We start from the raw sequence: 16,060 nt of genomic DNA, 5'->3' as shown, positions 1-16,060 counted from the left end.
GACATTACTGACTCATACTGTTTCTGATTTACTAAAAAAATAAAATAAAATTTGAATCCCCTTTTGTTATCAGAATGTCATTCACTTAAAGGTTTGAATCCTATTTAAATGTAGTGCTTTCTACATATCCCTATGGATTTTCATCCTATATTTCAGGCTACTCAAACAATTTGTCAATGTCAATATAATTTTATTCATAAACTTGTCCTTCAAAATGCATGCTACCCCTCCCAGCTTGGTTATATCTGCTACTTTAAGAATCATGCTCTTTATTCCAGACTCTTTATGCATGCAGTCATTCCAGATCACTGCACACTAATACATGACATATCTTTCCAATATGCCAATAACAATTATTTGCATATGCTTTAAATAACTTGAACAAAAGTGACAGCATAAACCATGTGAACTATAAATGTACCTGATGCCATTCGAAACTAAGAGTATTTAAAACAACTTTGAATAACACCTGGATAAAAATCATTCCTGTTTCAGTCTCTCCCAGGTTTTCTGCTTGGAATGTTTGTCAGAAGTTTCCAGTCTTACGAGTACACAGTCTTACTGAGTCCTCAGTGGGATCATGATTCCTTATGCAAAGAAAATTACTCGTGTACATCTGTATGCAGAATTGAGGCCAAAAGCTTTCCCAGTGACATTGTTTAAAAAAGTAGAGAAAAGGCCTAAATTTCTAATGGAAAACCAGACAGACACACATCTATGTCACTTTTCTCAAGCTTAAAAAACAAATTAAGCATGTTACTCATCAAGTATTTTCCACTTTGAATCATTTTTAACATAATTTTACTGCAAGTTGTCCTAAGTAGGAATGTCACAGGATCAGCATCAGAATACAGCCAAGTGGCATTTCTCAGGAAGAAGGGCACTGGGCACAAACGTGGAATTTTCCTTGAAGACTCCTCACATACAGAGCTGTTGTGCTCTTACCATGAGGCATTTAAAAGTTCCACATCTCTCATCAGGGCAGACCACTGATAAACCACTGTGAATATTGGTGGAAACAATACCATTCCAGCTGATTCTGTTGCAGTCACCTTGAAATAGAAGAGAAAAAGATGGATTTAAATCTTCACAATTAAGCTACCTACAACTCATGAAGAAAAAGGGCTTTGTTCCCCACTTTTCTTCAAAAGGGATGTTAATGCTGGTGCTTTTGTAGCATAAGCTGGCAAATGAAACACAGCCAGGCTCCTCATCCTTCATTACAGTTTTTCCACCAGGAGCTTTGCTTTAAATTTTCCCACATTGAGGACCACAGCTCTGTCATGGAACACCTTCGCATGCGGGTTCCACAGCCTTCCTGCTGCCCTAGCCCTTGCACAACTCACGTTGGGTAAGCTAAGGCTCCAGCACAGCACGGAGAGCCGGGCTGTGTGCTAAAATGGCTGCCCTGCACTGATGCAGCACGTGGTGCCTTTAAGGCACACATCAGAAGGCATGAGGGCATTGCAGCCATCGTGGGCACGTGCAGTTCGCCTCAGCGTGAAGGTCAGAAGCTGAGGGGAAGGCAGGAGGGAGCTGGTGTCATTCTTAATACAAGAGAACTAAAATTTTCCCAGTGCTTTTGTGTGCGTGAGAGAGCTTTAGAGGGGTTTGAGGCTGAGTGTGCAAAAGTGGGACAGTCAGAGAAGAATGTGTTCCAAGCTCAGTATTCTCCTTTGAAATATGACAAAGTAATATCTGTATTGTAATACATATCCCGAAAGTTAATTTTCTTCCCAGCATATATTCATTTTTCCTCTAGAAAAACTCCTGTATTTTTTTTAGCTTTGCCATCTCAATGAGTGAACATTATAGGAAAAGCTATTCCATCTCTTTTGTAGCATACATGAGCTTAACTGTCCTAAGGCTGCATAGCTTATCTATTGAAATGAGTGCTTAGATATTTACAGAATTCTGCTTTAATAAAAATGAAAAAAATGATACCAGTAAAAGCATGTAATCAGACATCTAAGCCCAAAAGCCTCCTTGCACTTGCTAATTGTATGCATTACTTGTGTTCCAAGCATTAAGTGATAGACTAACATGTTCACTATGTTGAAAACAATATATGAGACTAAATTACATTTTTCTGTCATTGCGATCTTAACTGATTATTTTCTAAGAATCAACAGCTTTTTATAGCTTAAAGGAAGCTGGTCTTGGGCTGCCGATACTCTAAACCCATGGAAATGTATGAGCAATGTTGAAGAAGAGCCCTTGGTCTAACAAGCTGAACACACCATAGACAGTTGTTTTTTTCTTGATGGGAGTATGTTCATAATCTGAATTTTTTCTTTGGCGTTTTTTGGACTTTAAGAATCCTTAAGCAGTGCCTTGGGATAAAACTTTCATGTTAGAGTACCTTAATCGGCCAACATGGAAATTCATTGAATAGAGTTTAGCGGATACTTTGTCTTTTGATATTAATTATACTCTGTAAATATTATATCTTATTTCTTTATGAAGAAACATCACTAACAGTCCTGAGAATATTTTCAGTGATAAAGTGATATGGAAGTAATTTGAAAATCTCCAAATTAAATTTAATTTCTAAATATGAAACCAATTATGACCTCATCTTCAGTCACATCTTGGCCCGTTTGTCAGGCTGAGCATTTTCTATTGAACTAAATCAACTTTTGTATTTGAAACCAAACCGTATGGAGAGTTTCCTATGTCTATACTTCAGATAAAGGAGGAGAATTTCAATTCCCTTACCTGATAGTTCTCCATCAGTAGACTCTTGGGTGTGTGAAACATCTTGCAGGAGACACTGAGAGGTGGCTGAGAAAAATAAACCAAATGTCAGAAGGTTTTCATTTACTCAAAGTAGGTTTTCACTTTCAGCTGAGACTTTCAGGTGTCTGTAAGCTAAGTCTGATTGCTGCTGCTGCTGCTTGAAGTCGCTACTTTATCTCCCGCTTTTATCAGCACAGAGTGAATTTAACAAATAAATATCTTCATTTTTTCTAGTTCTTCATTTGGAAGAATGAAGAATTTGGAATTTGCATCAATAAAAAATAACAGCAGCAGATCTATTATGTTGATTTTGCTACTGTGCTCTGGAGCAGAATAGAAAATAGCTATTACTTTTCATTGTAGTAGAGATTATATATATTTTTTTTTAAGTCTCTTCATCGGTGTAATCTCTAATGTCTTTGCTAGGTCATCTTTCTTCTGTGCTGTTTGATTAATGTGCCTTGAGTCAGACTGAATGATTATTGCAGCTGACTAGACTGGCAGCTGAATGGAAATGGTAAATAATCATTTGTTTTTAATATGTGTAAAAAACAGTTCCTACTCAAGTTGGAAATACTTGCTTTTGGAAGGGCACTCTTCCATTTTGCTTCCTGCTAACCCAAGGTCATTTAAGGAATAACTGCCTTAAGTGCTTGGTGATTACAGTGATGTAAATGTCTCTGGCGCAGACGCTGCAGTGAACAAGAATTTCCACAGAGGAATATGGTTAAACTGAGGGCCGCAACTTTTATGAACTACATTGCATAATAAAACAGGGAAGAACCGCTAGCCAGCCGTTCTCCACAAACTACCCACTAAAATGGGACCAGTGAGGTTCACCAAGCACGGGGCTATGGAGGCCAAGCTAAATGTTTAAGAGATGGCTAACCTCATCCACCCTCCCGCAAAAGTGGCAAAGGTGTTTGGTACTAAATCACACATCTCCTTCTGACCTGTCTATGCCAGGAGGAAAAGAGTAAAAAGTAGCTGGTTTTTGTTGTCTTTTGGTTTGTTTGGGTTTATTTATTTATGTATTGCTTTTTTGTCTTTTATTTGTGTAAAGTACTCAATTTTCCCCACATTGTTAAAAGGAAAATAGCTTAATATTACCTGGCTAGTATTTAAGACACTGGCAGAAATTCTGGCCACAGCTAACATGAAAAACCCGCAATGGAAATTTGCTCTCTGGTTGTGTGAATTCACAAACAAGTTCTCTGGTCTTTCCATTAGCCGAATTTGCTAGTGAAGCCACACCACATTTGCAGTGTGGTAAACATTTTTTTCTCACTGTTGAAGGAAGGCATGTTATCCAACTCAGTAGAAAATTCAGCTATAGCCAGACTAAATAACAACAGCTAGAGAAACAAAAGAGGTCCAAAAGATCTTGTGAACAAAATCTCATCTATAGAAAAGGCAACTTAAGTCACACGAAGTAAGTCTAATTTCTACTGAAAGAGTCAATGCCATTTTGAAATTTCCCATCTCATTAGAATAATTGAGAATTGTGTCTTTCTTTCAGTGCTGACCTTTTATCAATCTGGTGAAAAGTCAGGTCATAACATTTTTCTTCCTTTTTTAATGAATGTGGAAAATAATTCTAGGAGTATTTTACAGAATCTAGGAAGGTAGTATTGGAAGGAAATGTCTGAATCATCAGTATTTTCTTGTAAAATCTGAAAAATCAGAAGAACAAAACCAAGAAAAACTCTTAGAAATAAAGACAGCAAAGCTGCACACACAAGCAAAGCAAAATGAGGTAGGCATTCATTCACTACTTCCCACCAGCAGGCAAATGTCTAGCTGCATCTTGGAAGGCAAGGCCTCAGCACATGCAATGGTTATTTGGGAAGAGAAATGCCATAATCCTTAACATCCTCACTTCCTCTTCTTTTTCCTCAGAACCTATTTCTAAACACAATGCTATGGTCAGCTGGTGTCAGCTGTCCTGGCTATGCCCCCTCCCAGCCTATTGCTCGCCTCCAGCCTCCTCAATAGGAGACAAAGATGCTTTGATGTTGTACAAACACTGCTCAACAACAGTGAAACATCAATGTGTTATCAATGCTATTTTAGTAACCAATTCAAAGCATAGCACCATACAGACTGCCATGAAGAAAATTAACTCCGTTGCAGACAGACTCAGAACATGCCTGAAGCTTTGGTTGCTAGTTTCCCAATGAAGTCATTTTATATATCTGAATCTTATTCCATATCAAGTGTTCCAGTCCACAGTTATCCAGTTCTTTTGTCCCTCCAGTATCTTGTGCCACAGCTATATCTTTCAAACATTGTTTTAGCAATTAACTGGACTGATCCTGCTTTTTGAGGTAAGCTAATCAAGAAGTGCATTCCTTAATGTTGCAGGTGAACCTTATCCTTAAGGTAGCCCATCCCTACTAAACATGATACATCTTCTTTCAGTAATACCATGATAATTTTCCCTTCAGCTAGTTCACCCATTTTACAGTTACTTCTTTCAGTAATACCATGATAATTTTCCCTTCAGCTAGTTCACCCATTTTACAGTTTATCTACTGATTTTCTCCTTTCTAACTTGATGAGTATATACCTTGTCTTTGTCAGTCCATATGGACTATACTTACCTAGATGATATCTCACTTGTCTAAAAAATCTTTCAGCAAAGAAAACTGTCACATCAATCAGACACAATCTACCTGAAGAAAACCTGTATTGCAACATATCATATTTTCCACTTACCCAAGGGTTTTGTCAATTATTCTTTTCTCATACTGAACCTTATGCCAAGAGAAATCAGTTGGAAGTACCTCAGTAAATGCTTTTATATAATCTATCTAACTATGAAGATATGATCTCCGTGTGAACAATTCACAAGAAGATAAACTCTGTTTTCTGAATAAATAAATGATTGCAACTGATTTTTTAAATGTCCATGATAATGAATGTATCCCTTTAGTCATTTTTATGCAGTCCTTCTTTTCTTGATCTCTATCCAAAGAACTGGACATACATGAGCTGAATGAATCCTAGCATGGGAAATTCAGTACAATTCCTTTTCTGCTAAGTCTGACAGACCTGCTCAAAGTCATATATGATGTCAGCCTCAAAGGCGAGAATAGAACACAGGGCTCCCTACCTTGACCTCTCCAGAAATACATTTATCTCCATTGCTAAACTGCAAATGTTATAGTTGTGACTGCTATACCTAAACACTCAATTCTGTGTTCTCTGCAGCACATGCCAACCATGCTTTCCATGTGATCTCACCTAATTAGTTCCCTAGACTCCTAGCCTTTCTTTTACTAGTCTCTTTATAGCATGGAAAAATATTCTGAGTTGTGATCTGCTTGGCAAAACCTGAGCTTCTGTTCCAGCCGCTTTTCTCCATGAAAGAGATCTCTTTTAGATATACTCATGGTTATGCATCTTCAAAGATCTTTAAGGAGCCCCCATACTACATGGCAGAAGTCTGTTACCAGTCCAGTTACACCAAGACTGAGATGTAAAGAAGTGAGAGTCTGTTCCCCCACTCCTTCATGGTTCTACCTGCTTTTCTATAAATATCTTAACTGGAAGGTACTGATAACCCAGTACAGTTGCCTATCATACTGAATAAAGCCACCTCATTATTTCCTTGTTCTCCTCTGTGACTGTGGCAAATTCATCATTCTTCCTATATGCCTAACTTGCAAAGCTGCAACTTTTAAGGAGCAAATGTGATCCAATGGCTACAGTTGTGTAAGTTGCTTCAGTGAACTGAGATTCTAATCCATGACTAAGGATTTTAGCTGCCTTGATTGTACAAGCGGTGTCATCAATCAGTTGGTATGGAATTACTCAGATGGATGCCTTTTCTTTTGAAACCATCACAGAGGGTTAAGTTTGCATTGAGTGCAGATATCTGACCTTGATTTTCTTGAATAGATAACTATTCCAGTCAAAAAATGAGCTTGACATGTCAGTAAAGCACTATTTGGTAACCTCCTACTCGTGCTCTTTAGTGCTTCTGGTGTGTACATAAGATGCAGGGTAGGTGATCTTCAGGCCTCCATTAACAGTGTGCCTGCCATGTCAGTGCAACATGTCGGCAAAAGTAAGACAAGGATGACTGCACCATTAAGGATGCTGTGCTTTGACAGAAAAATGATCCCCATCTGAATAACTAAACATAATGTCTTAATCAACTTTGAAACATCTATTGTGCCCAACAGGCATTCTTGTCACTAACCAGAGTGACAGAGGGCTCTGACTCACAGAGGGGTAAACAGCTGCAGCCGTTCAAGATGTTATCATCCTCACTCCCTCCGTTATTTTATTCCACACCTCTGCCCGCGGTTACCACCACAGCAAGAAGTTTGGAAGGAACAAATGTGCACCCACACCTCACCCAATCCTGCCTTCCTTTGTATGAATTCCTCTTCATCAGGAACTCAGCCGTGCCCTGAGCAGCAAGCCTGGGCACGTCTCCCTTCTGCCATTTTGGCATGCAGCAAACCAGCTGATGTCCTGGCCGTGCAGTGGGAGAATCTCAGTCAGATTCAGCAGCTGGACTGGGAGACCTTTAATAAACATACTCTCTTGGATATTGTTGGTATTTGACACAGCAAGGCTTTCAGCTCTGTGCTGATGTATCTCAGCTGGAATGACGAAAGGCTGTAATTTCAGATACTTTTGCTGTCCATCTTTCTTATTGCACACAAATAAAAGTAAAATGAGAGAAAACTGCCAATAACAAGTGAGTCTGACCAGCAAAATAATGTGTGAGATAACTGATTTTCAGAACTCTGCTTTGTGTTCATTTTCTGCTGGTGTGTTATCAAAACTCGTGACTCATTCAAAATACTTTCACTCAGCACTAGTTGGTTTACTCCCAACCTAATGTGCTCCTAGGAAATGCTTTATCTTTGGGGGCACTTAATTTACCAGTGCCAAAACTATAGGTTTTCTAGACAGAACTGGTTTTGCTTTATGATGTGATTATCTCAGATCTGGATTTAGCTAAACTATTAGCAGACAGCGGAATACAGAAAATGGTCAGTAAGAAAGAGATTAATGGGAAGCACCCCCCCAAAAAAAAATAAAAAAATAAAAAGTTAAACAATTTCTATGACAGAATTTGCATAACTAATTTTGTACTTAAGTAGACCACATAATTAAAGTTTTGAGAATGTGCAAGTGTTACTAACAAGAGACTGGGTGTTATTTTCAATGTCTTGAGGCTTCCACCACATACCCTTGTAACATCTAATAGTGGTTCTAATCCTGTTGATTTTACTAAATTATTCTTCAGGGAGAATACCTGCTAGTTAATAACAAAATGAAGATATTTGTTTTCTCTTGGCAATATGTTAAATATTTCCAGCACTTGCACAATGTATTAGATGTGAAATACTATGAAATACTATGAACATTAAATACTATAAAAATGCACACCTGGAATACTAAGAGAAACGAGATGCAAGCATACAATTAGATGTGCTGTCTCCATAGTGTTTCTTAACATACGATGCTGTTTGAATTGTTTGATGTGATTTACTTCAGCTATTTGTAGCTAGAGTACCTGTTTTTAGTAGGAAAATGTGACATCTGCCTTGATAGCATCCCCTTCAGTGGACAAACACATGTATATATACAGCTGCTGCACACACAGACTCGTGTGTGTGACAAATGGAGCACATCAAGTGAAGTGGCTCAATACTAGACTCTCACTGGCAATCATAAACCTGTTGGATGCAATTCTGACACTCTGCTTTGGTGTTTCAGTGGCAGCTGTAATCTTCTGAAAAGAAAAAATAAAATTTGCTCTCATAAATGTCTGAGCTCTTTGGCCAAGTTCCTGAGATCCTTCGCCTACGCAAAACTGCCTCTTCCTCAAGCTCTATTAATGCATTAAAGTGTTACCAGAGATCTCCACTGATCTCACTTTGTCATCCAAGAGCTTTTCCAAAATATTCCCTGCTAGATGTTAAAATTAATTGGTATGTGTTGGTATGTTTTCATTTGTCCTGAATCATTCAATGGCTCTCAAGTGCAGTCCAAGGATCTTTGTGCCAGACTCTTGCCATAATCATGTAAAGAATTTTTTGACATCAAAGGAGAAAATCTGGCTGGTCTGAAGAATGATATCACTTCTAACCCTGGTTTATTTTCTGCCTAGTGAGAATGAAGAGAAGAAAGCTTTATACAGTATACAATGTAAACATAACAGAAGGCACGAGCCTGTCAGCCTATCATTGACATGAGACATGCATACCTGGATTCTGACAACAATATTTTGTGGGCAAATGCAGTAATGAAGCTTTTAAAAGCATGCATTTAAGGATGGTGACTGGTGTTGAGCTGTGTTCATACAAGTTGTGATTTAAAAGGCTGGAGGCCTCAATGTGAGCCACTAAAGTTCAAAATGACAGAAACTTAGAAAAAAATATTGCTCTGCATTTAATAAAATTTACATTTACAAGCTTTCATTTCGAAGTTCTGAATAACTCAGAGTTTTGAATGCTGAGCTCCAGTTCAGGTTGAGCCTGAGGTACATTGCTTCCTATATAAAATTTTTCTCAGGTACTCAGAAAATAGTCTTTCAGTCCAGGAGATGTCCTTTTGTTAATTCAGATTTGTGCCATTTCATTGTTGTCCATTCTCCCCCACCCTCACCCCAAATTTACTAACCTTCCATGAAGAAATATGTCTTGTCATTAAAAAGAAAAAGGCACGATTAAAAGCTCCCTTTCTTCTTGTTTAATGTGCTAATATGAGAACATTAAGGCCAATGTACCATCTACTGCTTGGTTTCTGCAGCTGTCTGGAGCTTTTATTAATTTACAGACTCAATTATGTAGACTCTTAAATCCAGAACGTTGGTGGGTGGTAAGGTAGATGGCTAATGAAGAAACATAGGGTAGGAAACTCCTTTAATTCCTGTTTTATATGTATCTTGGGTAACATTTTTAGGAGAACAAGGATCAAAGATCATAACTTTAAGAAACTCTCAAGACGAAAATAAATGTACACGGTTTTAGGCACCCCTAAAAATTATGAGATGGCTAATATCCCCATGATTCTGTGGTCTGTTCTAAAACAAAAATATTAAGCCAAATGTTTGGCTCTGTACAATAAAAACAGATTATCTAATAGTTTCCAGTGGGAAATATGAGAAAGACCATTCATAAAGCCTCCTAATAGTTATGAATTATAAGGACTTCCTCGTTTTTAGTATAAACTGAGACCCTGATAGAAACTGTTAGATATTTATGCATATTTCCTCAAAGGGAGTGCACATGGACATTTTTAATTAACATTATTTGCAACACCTTCCTCGAGTTGTTCGTTATTAATTTGATTTGTTTTGAAGTTCTTACCAGAAAGTTTTCATCACTTACTCTAATTACACCATTCTTATGTGACTTTAATACTTTCAAAAGGATACAGTGATTTGCAATTTACACTTACTTTAACTTAAAAAGAAAACTATGTTTAAGTAATCTAGGTCATATAATACCAAAAAAAAATAGTGAAAGAGGAGAGGAGAGGAGAGGAGAGGAGAGGAGAGGAGAGGAGAGGAGAGGAGAGGAGAGGAGAGGAGAGGAGAGGAGAGGAGAGGAGAGGAGAGGAGAGGAGAGGAGAGGAGAGGAGAGGAGAGGAGAGGAGAGGAGAGGAGAGGAGAGGAGAGGAGAGGAGAGGAGAGGAGAGGAGAGGAGAGGAGAGGAGAGGAGAGGAGAGGAGAGGAGAGGAGAGGAGAGGAGAGGAGAGGAGAGGAGAGAGGAATGAGGAAAAAAAGGGGAAACAAAAAAGGAAAAAAGGAAAAAGAAAGAAAAGGAAAAAGGAAAAATGAGAAAGGGAAAAGGAAAAGGGGAAAAGGAAAAAGGAGAAAGGAAAAAGAAGAAAGGAAAAAGAGGAAAGGAGAAAGGATAGGAAAAAGAGGAAATGGGAAAGGAAAAAAATTAAACAAATGTTGAGTCATTCCTGTTAACACGTCACGAGGCCTTCTCTGTAATGAAAAAATGAGAATTTAAAAGTAAAGTAGCAATTTGAAAGACTTTTTGCATTTCCAGATATACCTCTGTTGTCCTAATTTCACCCTGCCCTTCCCAGCTCCCCAAATGTTTCAGTGTTTGCTAGTGAGTGTAAAGGAGTATATTACCCTCAGTTCACTTCTTCTGTCCAGATGTCTCTCCCAAAACATAGCGAATACCCCTTCTCACACATACAGCAGGACACTCGAAAGATCTGGGGGATCAGCAAAGCCTGAAGTGAACCGTGATACACACAGGAGAGCCTGCTTCTCCTTTGAGGAGGTCCAACGGCTTTCAAGTCTGCTTATATTTCCTCTTTAGGTGGAGGCTTATGCGGCAGTGTAGGGTCTTAGAGGAAAAAGGTGCTTGACTCTTCCCTCTGAGAGAGCGTGTTAAACCGTCTGAAGAATCTGCTGCCACTTTTATTTGCAAGCACACCTTTTCGTTGAAACTTGATGACTGTGACTGGTTTCGTAGCAAATGGTTTGTACCCCGGAACACGAGGTGGCAGCGTCACACGCTGTGTGCCAAGGGGACTGCGGACGTACGGCTGGGTCCCCTTGACGGGGGCAGAAGTGGAGTGAAGGGACCATTGTGTTCGCGGAATACCCAGAAAACACGCCACGGAAGGAATAAAGAAGCTCTATTTGTCTCAGAACAAATCTTGCTACCTTGCAGATCTCTGAAGTCTCCGGGTTTGAGATGGACGAAACTTAAAATACATATATCATTCCGAAGTTAACAAAGAAAGCCGACCTTCTGTCGACAGAAATGTGCTTACCTTTTTTCTTTTGCCTAGGTTTCTCTTAGCAGAGTACAGAGTTGTAGGTTGTTAAAGAGATGGATACTTTTTCCCCCAGATATTATCAGCTCCCTCTGTAGCTAGGCACGCATGTAGTAAGTGTCCAGTCTTTGTCGAAGGCATACAGGAAAATGTATTGATTAGTTCTTAAGTGCTTTGTTTTTGTCTCATCGCTTGGCTTTGGAAGCTCCCTGCAATTAACATGGGTGAGTAGGTGAAGGCGAGAAAGAGTGAGCACGGTCTAAAACCTATAGCCGAAGCTCCGAATCAAACTTGGCAGAGATTGACCCACCTGGAACCCAGACACCTGCCAAGGTCTCGGTGGGGACCGATCAACCCCACGATGGCAACTAACAACGGTGCTGCTGAGTTCGGGGGATTCCTACTCGGGTATCACTTCCCAAAGCTGCCCCACTCCTGCTCCCACTGAGGGCCATGGGACTGTTACTTTGCTTGGTACAGTTCTGGACCCTCAGCCTCTCTCTTCCAGCCAAACAAAATTTTCACTGAGTTTCACTGCTCGAACAAGGGGCACTTCAGAATTGTTCTGGTTTTCTTTATGCTAATTGAATGGCGCAAAGCCTGTTCTTACAAGAAAAAAAAAAAAAAAGGAAGAAAGAGAGTAAGGAAGACCTCTGACAAGAAATAGCCAACACGAACTTGCAAAATATATCAAGTAACGAACAGTTTTGTCGTTATGGAGGTAATTAGAATCAAAGTATAAGAGCATCTTATGCACGTCTCCCATTGACCCAAACCTGGGCAGATCCGCCGGAAGCAGGAGCGGGGGTGGGAAAATGCTGGAGGAGCAGAGGGAGCAGAACGGCACCGGGCCCTGCAGAAGCGGCCGTCGGGGCAAGCACCCGGGATGTAAGCTGCTTCGGCCACGCCGAAACGATGCTCCTCCTCAAAAAACATCTCCGGGAACCCTCAGCCAGGCAACCCCCGCCGAGCTCTTATTTGAAAGCGCAGAGAAATTGAGAAAATAGACCGCTTTCTTCGTTGAAATGAAGAAAGAGCCGCAGTGCCCGGACGGCAGGTGCCGCTCCGCTGCGGTCACTGCGGGGTGACGCTGCTTTCCTGAACGGCGACAACGAACCGCTCCGTGCGGGAGCCGACCTCGGCCGCTCCATCCCACCTTTCGTTGGGATTCGTTCAAAATTAAATTAAATCACATTAAAAATGAGGAGAGATGGTACTCCGAGTGCGTGTCCGGAGTGGAGGGGCGGGGAGGGGGGGGGGGGGGGGGGGGGAGTGGTAGATGCGCCAGGGTAGTCCCGACTCCCGCAGGGACGGGAAAAATACCCCGCACAGGGGCAACGAGGTAAAGCTGTCAATGGAAAACAGCTCCGCTCCCGTTCGTTTTATCGCTGATCCTCCCCACCACCCTTTTCCTTCCTCCCGCTATAGGACTGTACGGCCTCACTCTGAGGAAAGCCGGGGTTCCTATCCTTGTGCGGGCACAAACACGTGGGCATCGTCCGCAGGGCCGCCTTCGGCTTTCGGAGCTTCACCCGCGGCACGGCGGTGCTGTCGGGGGCTCGCAGTGGCCGGGGCCGGCTCCTGGGGGAGGGCTGGGGCCCAAGGTGGGGTGGGGAGGGTGGGGGAGGCATCTCAGGTGCTGGGCATCCCCGGCGGAGAGGGGCGAACGCCGTCGGGACCGGCGGCCGCAGAGACACATATGGTGCGTGGATTTAGGTGTCAAAAGTCGGCGAATTAGAAATGGTAATTGACCGTCATTATGGGTGAAACGCGATCTATCACAACAACTGGAACATGTCTGGGCGCTAGCAAAAATAATTTGAATGATTAGCGATCATTATGGATGTCAAGCCACGTCCATTAAGTCGTATGAAGAAATTACCCTTGACGTGCGAAATCAAACTACAGATACACACGGCTGGCACGGAGGGACCCTCCCCGCTCCTTCACAGCGGCCATCGAGGGACGGGGGGGCCGGAGCCGATGGCGGTGCGGGCACCGTCCGCGGGCAGCAGCGGAGCTGCGATGCGCGGCATTGCGCGGTGGCACCGCGAGGGACGAGTCCGCCTGACCCGGCCCTCTGCTAAGGGACCGAGCCGCTTCCGGGGCCCCTGGTTAAAGGGCTTTGGGAACGAGATTCTTCTTGAGGCGCGAGCAATTCCCAAGCAATTTCCACTTCCGTATATTTTTTTCGTAAGATAAAACGTCGTGTATTTTTCTTTTCAATTTCCCCCTTTACTGAGAGTGTATACCTTTTTTCTCGCGCCCTCTCCCTTCTCTTCTTATTCTCCTTCTGCGAAGTCGTTTGTTCGGAATTCAAATAAATAAATAAATAATCTATCTTTCTAAAAATAGAAAAAGAAGAAAAGAAAGAAAGAAAGAAAAAAAAAAAAAAAAGACATGAACATTGAAGCGGATATCTGAGCATCTCCGGGGGTATTTTCGGTCCAACTCTGCCATTCTGCCGGGGCCGCGGGGCCGTGGCTGCGGATTGCAGAGCACCGTTTAAAGGGTTCCGCTGAGAGCGAGCAAAGCGCCCATCTCTCCCAGGCACCATTATTATTTTGTAATCCGATAAATTGGTCAAAATGGAAACAAATTAAGGCAGCCTAGGAGACACCTGACAGAGTGACAGCCCGCACCCCGCAGGGCAGCGCTCACAACCACCGAACGACCTCATGGATCTTTCTCTTGCTGCTCTCGCTGGGAAAAAGCAGCAGAAATCTCCCGTTCGCGACGACTGTTTATTCCTAATCGGATGAATGGAGCTGCGAATCGTCTTTTTTTTTAAAAGGAATAATAGTTTATTTCTTTTAATTAGCGAAAACCAGCTGTTTGCTTTGCTCCCTTGAAGCACCGCGCGACACAACCGCGGCTCAACGGCGGCACAACGTTGTCCCCTCGGTGCAGCGGTGCCACCTCCCGGGAGCGGCCCCGGGCTCCTCCCGCACCCCCACGGCCCGAGCCGCTCCCCCATCCCGCTGCTGCCCGAGCCCCGAGCCGGCTCTCCCTCCTCTCCGTCCGTCCTCTGTAATTCTCCAATCTGTATTATTCCCGCGCAAGCCAAAAATAATATTAGTGCTCTCCACGCGCATTTCATCCCCAATTATCACTCGGGTCCTTTGCGACACCAAGGCTTTCTTTCCCCGGCCGTGTGCGGCGCGGATCAGCGCAGAGCTGCGGGCAGAACGCCGGCAGCCCGAGAGCTGCGGGGCCGATCCGTGCCGGGACACCGCCCGCGGCTGCAGCAGGGCGTGTAAGAAGCTTGTAGAGCCTTTTTGGGTTCCCGTCATTGGGTTTGCTTTTGAAAAAACAGAGATGAGAGAAATCGCTGAAATGGAAATAAAACAGAAATAGAAATATAGGAAGGGAAATAATAGTAATAACGGTAATAATTATTAGAATAATAGATTGAGGTCCCGCCGAGCCCCAGCATACAGCTCTTCACTTTCCCCCGCTGAATCCCATCATGAAGGACATCGCTCGTTGGTGGCATAGCTCGTCCCTGCGGGACACCCCCGCTCCCTGTCTCAGACAGGAGAGGCCGTTCCCGCCGCAGGGCGCCTTCTATCCTTTCGATTTCTTTGCTACTGAGCCAGATTTGGGGCTAAAAGTACCTGAAAGCCCTTCAGCCCCGTTTCTAAGAAACCCCTCGACAGCGGCACCGGGGCCGGCCCCGCGGTGGACGCCCCGCTGCTGCAGGGCACGGCCGCTGCTCCCAGAACCAGAGGCACAGAGCACTCCTCCTGCGGCCCTCGGGACGCGGGGCCGAGGGGGATCGGGCAGAGCCCCCTCACACAGCCGCCGGGATCCCCGCAAAGCACCGGGGTACTCTCGGGCTATGGTGCCCGTAGGGCCAGGGAGCGTGCGGGCTGAGGGCATCCCAATAGCGCCCGAGCCTTTCCAGCACCCTCTCTCTCCTGGAGATGCGAGGCTGAGTTCTACCCGAGCAGGGTGTGTGTGCAGGGAAATGCCCACGGTTGCCTGGTTTATGGCCCGGCGGGGTGGTGGGGGGTTGGGGGCACCTGGATGCAGGCTGCCTCGGGTCGCGGGGTCGGCTCCGTGCGCCCGTGCGAGTGCTCCAACCCCGGTACAGGCGCGTGGGGAGACACACGCAGAGACGTACACCATCTACGCGCCATGGCAACAACCGGATTGCTCAGAGCTGCGGTGGTTCCCTTTCTTTCCCTCTCTCTCTGCTTTTCCCTTCGGTAGCTCCGCAGCCTGCCCTTGGCCGGGTGTAAACCGTTCCCACGGCCTCGGAGCCGATCCGCGCTTTTGGGGCAAAACCCGGGATCGGGATACTGTGCCGGGAAGGGGATTTCCGCGCTACGAGGCCGAACGCATCCGGGGCTGAGCGCGGTGTCCCAAAGCCGGGCGGATCCCCTCGGCCCCGACGCCGCTCCGAGCGGTGCGCTGTGGTTTGTCATCATCGGAGGAGAGACAGAAAGGCTCAGAGCGCTGCTTTGTGCTTCACATCGCACGCTTACGGGGACAGGAACGTCCCCGAACTGCCCCGAAATTCCGTCAAACGATCGATTCGATT

Source organism: Cyrtonyx montezumae, unplaced genomic scaffold (assembly GCF_038088225.1).
Source record: "Cyrtonyx montezumae isolate F1298 unplaced genomic scaffold, pur_monq_1.0 scaffold_2, whole genome shotgun sequence".
NCBI classification, from domain to species: domain Eukaryota; kingdom Metazoa; phylum Chordata; class Aves; order Galliformes; family Odontophoridae; genus Cyrtonyx; species Cyrtonyx montezumae.
Note: the sequence above shows the minus strand (reverse complement) of the source record.